Source organism: Triticum dicoccoides, chromosome 7A, assembly GCF_002162155.2.
Source record: "Triticum dicoccoides isolate Atlit2015 ecotype Zavitan chromosome 7A, WEW_v2.0, whole genome shotgun sequence".
NCBI lineage: Eukaryota > Viridiplantae > Streptophyta > Magnoliopsida > Poales > Poaceae > Triticum > Triticum dicoccoides.
This window is the reverse complement of record NC_041392.1, coordinates 434,985,860-434,996,698: the sequence shown is the minus strand read 5'-3', so window position 1 is coordinate 434,996,698 and position 10,839 is coordinate 434,985,860. Positions and strand designations below refer to the sequence as shown.

At 59.3% G+C, this 10,839-nt stretch overlaps 1 long non-coding RNA gene across 1 annotated transcript; it reads left to right on the top strand.

Moving 5' to 3' along the window:
- The first annotated feature begins 1,203 nt into the window (after positions 1-1,203).
- LOC119331099 lies at positions 1,204-2,656 on the top strand. Its single transcript, XR_005160381.1, has 2 exons — positions 1,204-1,259; positions 2,360-2,656. It is a non-coding gene; the product is annotated as an uncharacterized LOC119331099 (long non-coding RNA).
- The last annotated feature ends 8,183 nt before the right edge of the window (positions 2,657-10,839 follow it).

Below are 10,839 nucleotides of genomic sequence, written 5' to 3'. Positions count from 1 at the left end.
TTGATACTAGCTGTCCCCCTTCAAATTAGCCCACCATTGTTGGCTCCCTTCCCGCTCGATATTTGGGAAGAGGACTAGGGCCTCTATAAATAGGGCCAGCCACCCACAGAGCAAGGGGACAAGACGGAGAGTAGGCAGAGGCAGGGAAAGAGAGAAAGAGAGAAGATCAGAAAGAGAGAGAGAGAGAAAGGTGACTGAGCTCCTCCCAGTAGTTCATCACCCCAGCCAAGAACAGACCCTCGCGAGGCTGTTCTTCCTTGTATTGTTCATCATCATCAGCCCAAGAGGCAATCCACCACACCACACATTGGAGTAGGGTATTACACCACAACTGTGGCCCGAACCAGTATAAACCCTGTGTCTGTTGCGTTGTTCTTTCCTTAGTTTAGATCCTAGCAAGGCGGAGGGGTGCAGGTAGGTAGGAGGCGAAATCTCCACGCGCACCCCAGTGTTCGAACCTCAAGGGTCTGCCGGAACCCGAGATCCGACATTTCGCGCGCCAGGTATGGGTGCGCCGAGATTCGTCTTCCACCACCCCGTTCTCCTTCGACCATCACGCCCATGTCTGACGCTCGTCGGGCCCGCACCGAGCGCCGGGCCGCGCTCGTAAATCTGGGAGTGGTTTTAGAAAAACTGGTTGAAATGGTTTGGTTTTTTATTATGGGCTTGACTGGTTTAGGTTTTATTGGGCTGAGGCTTTCTTTAGTTCGGTTTGGTTTGGGTTTGGAGAGAAACCAGTTTGGGTTAGTTGGTTATGGGCTGAAACCGTTTGATGTATTATGGGCTATAAACTGTGGGTACAACCCGGTTCTCTGTATGGGTTCATTGCCTTCGACTGCTCGCCAACCCACGCGCCGCCCGTCTTCGCCCTCGCCGCCGCCCGCATGCCCCCCTGTCTCTTCCCCCTCGCCGTCCCTTCCTTGCGCCACCGCCTCGCGGTCCCCCTCCGGCGCCGCCCCCTCCTTGGGACAGAAGATCCAGCATGAGCTACCCCGAGCTGGCCCTCCCATCGTTGCCGCCGCCCCTCCCCGTCCGTTAGGGTTGAGGTCGCCGGGCCGTCTCCGCCGCGCCACCTTCCCTCCGTCGGCAGCCGACAGGTACCTCTCTCTCTCTCTCTCTCTCTCTCTCTCTGACCGGCTACTCCTGTTGACCAGGTCCTGCTCCTCCCGTGGCAAGCCGGCAAGGTGCTCTGGCCGCATCGCCGGCAAGGTGCCCCTGCTGGTCCCCTCCTCGTCTGCAACAACAACAGCAGCAACCAGGTCTTTATTCCTCAACAAAGAACCACTTCGATTTGTTCTCTGCATGATTGTACATGTTAGGTTCAGTTTCAGTTTGCGAGAGGCGAGTGACGCTTTGTTGTTTGGCTTTGTCGTGCATGTGGAGCGGTGCTCCGGCGGCGCTCATGCCAAGCGCCGGTTATGAATGTTGCCATCGGTAGTTGCATCCGTGGAGCTTGGCATGTTGCATGATGCACTTTAATATCAGTGTTCATTAGTGAAATTCTGCACTTTAGTATGATTTTAAGAGTGATTTGGGAAGTATCAGTGTTCAGCATTTTCTTCAGATATCATTGCTTCTGCACTTCCTGTGGCTATTTGGGAAGTATGCCAATTCTGCACTTTAGTGAAATTCTGCCATTTTAAGAGTGATTTGGGAAGTATCAGTGTTCAGTGATGGGCCATCTTCAGTGGTTATATATTGATAGAGACCTCACTTGATGTTATCATGACCAACTGTGCTTCCGGGGGCTGTTCCAATATTTTGCTTCATGGGTTATATGCATCCATAACATCCTCACTTCAGGTCTCTATCTTCAGTGATGGGACACCTTTGCCGAATCTCTGTGGTTATATATTTTTCTTCTAGCCCAGAATTATTAATTTTAATTCTTGTCAAAATCATGCCTCTATATATAGTGTAGGCATGCATGCTAGACACTCTGGCTTGTATAAAGAACAAGAAAAAGCAAAAACTGCTATAGTGTAGGCATGCATGCTAGACACTGTCGCTAAGCGAAAACACTCTTTTCCGTTAAACTTGAAACCAAGAAAAAGTAAACAAGCGAAAACACTGTCGCTAAGCGAATACAATTTGGTGACAAAACTGCTGGTTTGGCAGATTGCATTATTGGGCAGATTGCATTATAGCAGTGCATTTGTTCTGCTCCACTTGAATTATTCAAGCAATTATCATCTTTGGATGGCTGCTGAGACATGCATTGCTATTCCACAGTTATTTGCAGTGATTTATTCATCTGACTTGAACAACACATATATGCTGTGCATCGCAGTTTCCATTTGATTTCAGTCCTCTACTCAGACCACTAACACCAATCTTCCTCTCCTTTGCTGTTATGCAGAAATGCCACGTCAAGAACAAGGATATCGGGAAGTTCTTGGATGGTATCTACGTCAGCGACAAGGGCGCCATCAAGGAGGAGTAGAGTGCGGAAACCGTCCTAGAAGCCGTGTTTCGGCCTGCCGTGTTTCATTGTCTTTGTGTCGTCGTCATGATTTTGAACTTTCTCTAGACTGAATTTTGTAGTGGAGTTAATTGTTAGGAATGTGCCATGGACCATGTTATCTTTATTATCCTGCATATTGTCACCGCATGAATCGGTACGACGCTTGACTTGAAAGTATTTGAGGTTAAAACAGGACATGGATGTGCTCTATCGTTAAATGATTTGGTTATGCGTCCACATTGCCCGCCATGTCTTTTTTAGCTGTTCTAAGAGTTCTTTGTTGCCGATTCAGGCAAGTCTTGGATGTTTCTGCTAAATTATTGTTTGGCATGTCACTGTTAAACTAAAGTTGAATACGGTTATGTATTGGGTTTAAACCCATGGTTATATACTGGGTGTGGACCGGTTTGGGTGGAAAAAATATTGGGTGCAATTTTGGTTGGGCTGGAAATGGTATTATTTGGTTATGGTTCAGGTTTGGTTTTGAGAGGTACGTGTACGGGTATAGTTTAGTTTTGGTCCAGTTATTAACCCGTTCTCAGATTTACGCGCTCGCTTCCCTCGTGGCCCAGACGACCCCTGTCGGCGGGCGACCTCGCCGTTCCCCGTCACCTGCCGTTAACGCCGCCACCGGCCCGGCGGGGGACGAGCATCAAGCGTCGTCCCAGCATCCGTCTGTGCGGCAAGACGGCCGCACCGCAACTCCCTCGCTCACCCCAGCTGGTTCTTCGTCCCGCGCGCTCCGCGCGCCCATGGATGCTCAGGCTGCACTCATCGCGGCGAACGAGCTCCTGCGCTACCGTCCCGTCTACGACGTCTATGAAGAATGGGTCGACCGCGTCGCCGAGCTTGTCCGCGCCGCAGGGGGCTCTCCTGCGTCGTCCGTTCCGCTGCACCGCACCCCGCCCCGCGTGGGCAGTGAAGCTCCGGAGGCGCCCCGGCTGCCTCCTCCTCAGGAAGGTGCCATGGCTCGATGGCGCGTGGCCCCTGGGCGGAACCCGCTTCGTTAGGCGCCAACGCAGTAAGAGCAGAGCTGTCAAGAAGTCCCTCGCCCGCAAGAAGCTGCCCGGGCGCTCCCTGCTCCAGCACGTCGCGACCATGCTCCTGCTCCCGTGCGTCAAGACCCCGCACTGCTCCCAGCTGCAGCGCGTGGGGACATGCAAGACCAAGTTCCCCGTCATCCAAGGCCTCCCGTGGCCACAACAGGCTACCGCGCCTTCACTGCCGAGCTACGCAACGTCGTGTGGCCCGGCAAGTTCAAGCCAGACCTGCCTCCTCGCTACGACGGCACGGCTGACCCTGCGGAGTTCCTCCAGCTCTACGAGCTGGACATCGAAGTTGCCAACGGAGACGAGAAGGTCACGGCGAACTAGTTCCCCATGGCACTCAAGGACGGGGCCCGGACCTGGCTCCTGAACCTGGCTCTAGGCACAATCTCCTTCTGGGACGAGATGCGCACCCGCTTCATCGCAAACTTCCAAGGCACTCGCGACCGGCCACCCGCCATGAGCGACATGCGCCGCATCAAGCAATAGTCCGGGGAGACCCTGCAGAAGTACATCCAGTGCTTCAACAACGCGCGCCTCAAGATTCCCAAGGTGACTGAGGAGGCCATCATCTCGGCCTTCTCCGACGGCATGCGCGACGTCAAGATGAAGGAGGAGCTGGCGATGCATGAAGACCTGTGCACTTCCCTGGAGCTGTTCAACCTGGCAACCAAGTGCGCCAGTGCCGAGGAAGGGCGTCTCTCCCTCCTCGAGCTGCCTGCCACAGACCCAGAAGAGAAGAAGCCCAAGGCCAAGGACGTGAAGCGCAAGGGGGCTGCCGTGCTCGCGGCAGAACCAGACACCAAGCAGGGCAGAGATCAGCCCGAACCTTCCAAGGGCAGCCAGTACTGTGTGTACCACGACCTCCACACCCACAACACCAACGAATGTCAAGAGCTCCGAGCTGTGCGAGAAGGAAGGATCGGCCGTCGCCCTGACCGCAGTGATCGGGGCTACGACCGAGGAGGAGGAAGGAACGCAGGACGCTGGGAAGACCGTGGCCCGCGCCAAGGGTGGCGCGATCAACCTCGCGAGGATCGCTGGCAAGACCCGCCTTGCGAGGGAGGCTGGAGAGATCAGCCTCGTGAGGGAGACTGGAGGGATCAGCCTCGCGAGGATCGCCCGCAAGGCAACGCAGGCCTCCCACCGCTGCCGCCGCAGCCAAGGAGAAACGAGGACCGCCACCAGGACGAGGGGGTTGGGGGCTTCTAGGAGCCCCGCGCGATCGCCTGCATCCTGGGCGGGGCGCAAGCCCCAGTCTCTCAGCGCATCTTCAAGCAGTTCGCCCGCGAAGTGAATGCAGTCCTCCCCAGGCTCGAAGCTACGCGCCCTCTCAGGTGGTCGGCGTGCGCCATCACGTTCAGCTCAGCAGATCAGCTCAAGTGTGCAGCTACAGCCGGAGTTCTCCCGATGCTTTGTTCCCCGATCATCAGCAACGTGGTGGTCACCAAGACCCTCATCGATGGCGGTGCAGGGCTCAATGTCCTGTCCGTGGAAACATTCAACAACCTCCAAGTGCCCTACAGCCAGCTTCAGCCAACCAAGTCTTTCTCCGGTATCACCGACGGCTCCATGGTCCCGATTGGGCAGGTCCGACTCCCTGTCACCTTCGGGGCACATGACAACTACCAAACCGAGCTCATCGACTTCGACGTCGCTCACATTCGCCTGCCGTACAACGCCATCCTTGGGTACCCAGCGCTGGCCAAGTTCATGGCCGTAACTCACCACGACTACAACGTCCTCAAGATGCCAGGAAGCGGCGGAGTCATCACAGTGCCATGTGAAGAAAAGGACGCGGTGTGTTCCCTGGAACGAGCCTTTCAGGCCGCGTCACTGGAAGACCCGGATTGTCGAGGCACGAGGCCTCCCGAGACCGCCCGTAAGAAGAAGACATCGTCCGGCCCGACCACTCAGGAGGCAGGCCCCTTTGGGCCCGCGCTTGCCCAGGGGAACCTCCTTCCATTGCATAGGAAAGCGCACCCGGCGCCCTCCTTAGGCAGGGCTCGGGGGCTCTCCCCTGGAGGGCCACCAACCTAGCCAGGGTCACGAGGGAGGCGCTTGGGCACCACCTGGAGGCGTGTTTCGAAGCACGTTTCCCTCAAGAAGGAGCAACGCAAGGAGACCCAGACCCCCAGGAGTTCGTCAGCAAGGCCATTCAGGAGCTACATGAGTCAAGAGTCATGAAGGGCGGCCGCCGCCTACCCGCAGTGGCTCCCCATCCAGGCGAGGATGGTGGGCTGCGCGTCTGTGTCGACATACCAGGGCTCAACCGAGTCGCCTCTCTGGAGCGCCTCTGGCCCTCGCGAGTGGGGCACTACGGAGGCCCACCCCACAGCTATGTTCGCATGCCTTACGGCTTGCCGAACGCGGCTGACACGTACCAGCGCCTCATGAGGGGCATCACGAGGGCACGAGAGGCCAGGCGTTCCGCAGCCCTGGCGGGGATGGAGATGGCCCGTGAGGAGCCGCCAGCGTCTCCGGAGCCTCCCGAGGCCCCTAGGCCTGGGGGCTCGTGAGGATCGACTCCCACAGCCCACCGAGCCTGCTACATCAACGCTCCTTCATGTTCAACATTGTCAGGTGACATCTTTCGAGTTTTATTTCCAGCTGGGAGCGCCCCCCCCCCCAGGGCTGCATTATTCCCAGGCCGCGTGGGTCCGTCCATGCGGCGTGTATCCCTTTTTATTCCATGTTAGCTTACCTCGTTGGGGGCGCCCCTCGGGCCACATGATCCCCAAGCCGCTCGGGCCAGGCCCAGCGGCATGTATCCCGTTTGCGTTTATTTCCAATTATGCGTTAGACCCACCATGCTTGATTATTTGATGCCGGTCCACGTCACCTCTTCTTCTCCATGCCGACCACTTGCACGTTAAAGGGGGGGGTACCTGAGCATCGCGACTCAGGGCTCTTACTGGCTCTCCAGCCCTCACCCTCTGGCCTTGTCCATGGCATCGCGACCTGGCATACCAGCGACGGCTGAGACTAGCTCAAGGGCCGGGACCCGAGGACGTAGAGTGCCGACATATAACCAAATTTGCAGAGAAACATCACAAGATAAGGCCCAGTGCCAGGCGCAACTCGCCTAGAGGTAGGGCCCCGTGAGTCCTGCGCTGGCTCACGGGTGCCCAGATACACCTCGCCAGGCCCTACCGTGCCAGCCACGTGTCAGGGCGGGGCTGTACACGCCCTGGGGGCTCCTCCCGGAGGGGGCCCCCTCCCACGTACTAGTGGAAGCACCATGTTCTGCGCTGGCTGACGACACTGTCGAGGAGCGGCTATGCCCGTACACATACGGTAGCACTATGCTCCGCGCTGGTGATAAACAACTGAGGGTAGCCCCCGGGCCGCACCAACCTCAGGGAGCCTAGAGCTCAGTGTCTAGCCTCATCATAATGCCTCCCCTCGGGAGTGCTGCGCGAGGGGGCTGGGCACGGGGGCTGCGCCTAGGTCACACCCAGACGCATGCCGCTCAGCCAGGTCCCCCCGGGCCTGGTTCGTCACGCGTCTCTCCCCGAGCGGAGCCAAGGTACGAAGGCCGTTTGAACGTCAAGGGGGACTCCTGAGCATTGCAACTCAGGAGCCTAACTGGTCATGTGGCCCCTCACTCCATGGCCCCGTCCTGGTTTTCGGTCGGGACCATCGCTGGGTGAGGCACGCGCATGGCCAGGCCATACAGACGTAGAACGGTAGATCCACCCGCATCACACCTCCCTACTTGCTGTTCGTGTGCCAAGGGGGACTCCTGAGCATCGCGACTCAGGAGCCTAACTTGTCACATGGCCCCTCACTCCTTGGCCCCGTCTTGGTTTCCGGTCGGGACCAACGCTGGGTTAGGCATGCGCGGGGCCGGGCTCTGCCGCGTAGAACATAAGCAAGTAGGAAGGAAAGGCGCAAATTTCAAGAAGTTCAAAAGCAAATATTACAGTCCACACTGTTATCTCGATGCCAAACGCAAGTTTAAACGCCTACCCGAGGCATGATACATGTGCAGGAATTAAAGGCAGGACAGGAGCCGCGGCGGAGTCACTTGTTGGCGATGGAGCAGCGCGGATTGAGTACGCCTCACGGAGCGGTGGGTTCGGCGGCGCCTTGCTTCGGCTTGGTGCTGAAGGCCCGGAACTTCCCCAACAGGGCCTCTGCGCGACCCTTCACGGCCTCGGCAGCGGCAGCGGCACGCTCGCCGCTCACTGGCTCCAGCAGGCTGTCAAGGACCCGCGTCATTGCAGCAGATGACAGGACACGTGCCTCGGCCTCGGCCGCGGGGCCAAGGCCAAGGGCGACATCTTCAAGAGCATGAACCAGGAAGGGAAGTAGCTTGGCGGGGCCGTCCTTGGTTCCGGCCAGTGGGCTCTCCAAGCCGCTGTCGTAAAGCGTCCTCAATGAGGAGCGAGCCCTCGCCTCCATCTCCGCGAAGGCCACGCGGTCCTCGGCAAGAACCAGGGCCTCGTCGTCCAGCTTGGCCTTCCTCGCCCCCAACTCCTGCTCTAGCGCGCCTAGGCAGTCACGACGTTTCTTGAGCTTGACCTCCCTCTCCTTGAGAGCCGCCTCGCGAGCCTTCACGCCTTCTTCCTGCTCTTGGCGAAGGCGGACCTTGTTCGCGAGCTGGTCCCGCAGACCTTGCAGTTCGCCCTCCAGCGCCTCGCAACGACCACGGACGTCGACCACCTCCCCCAGGGCTGCATCGCGAGCAGCCTTCGCCTCAAGGACGGCCTGCTTCTCCTCGTCGCATGCCGTCGATGCCTGAACCAGCGCCGCCCGAATCGAAGCGTCGGAGCGAACCCATCCTGAAGCCAGCTCCAAGCGCCCGGCCACCAAGCGGGGGTCGGCACCAAGAAGATCCTGATGTAGTCGGTCCAGCTCAGCAATAGCACGATCCAGAACGGCCGAAGGAGTCGGAGAGACAGCAGCCGGTGGAGTAGGAGGAGAAGACGGCAGCGCGGCCACAGCATCCTGAGGCGGAGTCTGCCGCGCCCCGATAGCTGAAGTTGGGCGCCACTTGGGCCGTGGGGGTTGAGCTCGCCCCAGCCGGCTCAGCCAAGCCTCGCGTGGACGACCGGGCGGGAGAAGCCTGTGCGTCGTGGTCACCCTACTTCGCAGGCAGAAGCGCTACCATGGATGGAACCTCGGGAGCCCCCTTCGGCTTCTTTGCAGCGGGCGCCAGCCTATCCAAGAGATGCGGACGTCAAGCTTCAGAAGCAGAGCGAGAGATAAAAACAAGAATCGAGTACTTACGGGTCGTCGCCAGTGAGCTCAAGCGGCCTCCGGCCAAATTTGAAGCCTGAAAGCCGGCTGGAAGGGTCAACCTCGGGAAGCTTGGAGGCGGAAGGTGCGCCTGCGGTCCGCCCCGGGGCCGGGGCAGACCCGCGGGAGATCAGCCCGGTCCTGTCCTTCTTAGGGATCGGGGGCGAGCTCCCGCCGTCCTGCTCGTCGTTGTCCTCGTCGTCGTCTTCGTCGTCATCCTCATCGTCATCGCTCGGAGAGAGGCGGAGAACGCGGGACCCGCGCCGGGGGAGGGGAGCCCTCGACTCTCCGTCAGTCGCCTCGGAGTCAGGCCCTTTTCCCCGCTCCCCTCCTTCCTCCTCTTCGCTGGAGTCGTCGGAGGGCACGTCCACTGGTTCCTCGGGAGTTTCCATGGGCACGGGCCCATCCCCGTTGAAGACGGGCATGGACCCCACTACCTGCTCCCAGTCGTCGCGGAGGAACAAGGGCGTAGGAGCGCCCGCCAACCTCGCCACATCGCCCCCGACCAAAGATTGGAGGACAGCAGCCAGATCTCCGTCGGCTAAGGCCACGGGGCTCAGACGGGGCCTCCACATCGGAAGTGAGTACTGCCGAAGCGAAGCCAGCTGGTGCTCCAGGAATTCCCTCAGCAGCGACGCGCCGGTCAGCTTCGCCGCCGCCATGTTGGCCGGCCTCAGATCCGCGTCCATCTTCTCCAACATCAGCTTCGCGCGGGGGTCCGTGAGCTCCGCTCGACCCCAATCGCTGGAGCTCGTGGGATGCTCCATGGGCAAGATCAGCCGAGGGTGGATGCGCCCAGCATCCACCAAGACCCACTTGCTCCTGAAGCCCTCAATCCTTTTCCCGGGGTTCGAAATGGCAATGGCACCACCGTACGCGACGAAGCTCGCACACGCGGAAGTAGTACCACGAGAGGTCCGGAGGTAGAAGTAGTGGCGCAGCAAGGCCACTGAAGGCTGCACCCCTACGTGAGCCTCGCAGTAATAGGGGAAGATCGCCAGGAGAAGGACGGAGTTGGGTTGGAGATGCAGGGCTTGTAGCTTATAGTGGCGGAGGACAGAGAAGAAGAACTCGGAGAAGGGAGGCACCAAGCCAGCAGCAATGGCACTTACGAAGAGCGGATAGAAGGTGCTCCCTTGACCCTCAGGGGTGGCGGAGCCGGCTTTGAACACCTTTGCCCCATTGACGCCCCGCGCTGTCGCCATCCGGCGCAACCGGGTGAGGCTCGCCTCCGACACATTCGGCGGATCCAGGGCAGACGAGTACCAAGCTACGGCCGGGGGCTGACGAGGCGCCATGGCTTCCTAGGTCACACGGTCGGATTGGATCTGGAAATTTTGGAGGAAGGAAGGAGAGGCGCAAGAAAGGGGATCTGAGCAGCAACCGGGGAAAGCAAGAAGCAAAGCCTAGATGGATGCCGCTCCTTTATCAACTCGCGCGGTTTCTAGGGCGCCCATGTCCAGTCAACCGCCACGCGGCGCCCAAGGCCGCAGGCTGTTAGGGCCCGTGGTGCTTCGCCCTTGCCCTTCCGCCTCCTTGCACGGCCAAGTCCGGGCGCCTTGGGCCCGGGGGCTACTGTCGGCGTTCTGGGAATGGGGGTCCCCAGACTTGCCTACCTGCGGCCTGCGGCGTGGCTCAAAGGGGGGCCCAGCGCAGCCCATCTTCACCAACACAAACCCAAGACCCTCGCGAGGGGCCAATCCTCGCGAGGCGGACGACGTGGAGCTTCCTCAGGCGCGGCCTCGTCAGGCTAGATCACGAGGGGGCGGAGAGATCAAGGAAGGGTACCTCACGAGGTGCCCATGACGCAAGCCATGGCGACCAGGGGCGCCAGGCGGGTGCCAGCCCGCGCAATGTCCTCCTTTCCTCTTTGGTGCAAAGGGGGCAAGCGCAGCCGCGGAATACCGAGGCATCAGGCAAAGGTTGCCATTTCGGTGCAACGAGACGAAGACCAGGAGGACTACGAGACGGAGGTCACCGTGGAGCCCAAGACGGCGTCATCACCAGAGCTTTGCACAGGCGAAGACTACTTTTGTTAGGATAGTTGATACTAGTTGTCCCCCTTCAAATTAGCCCGCCATTGTT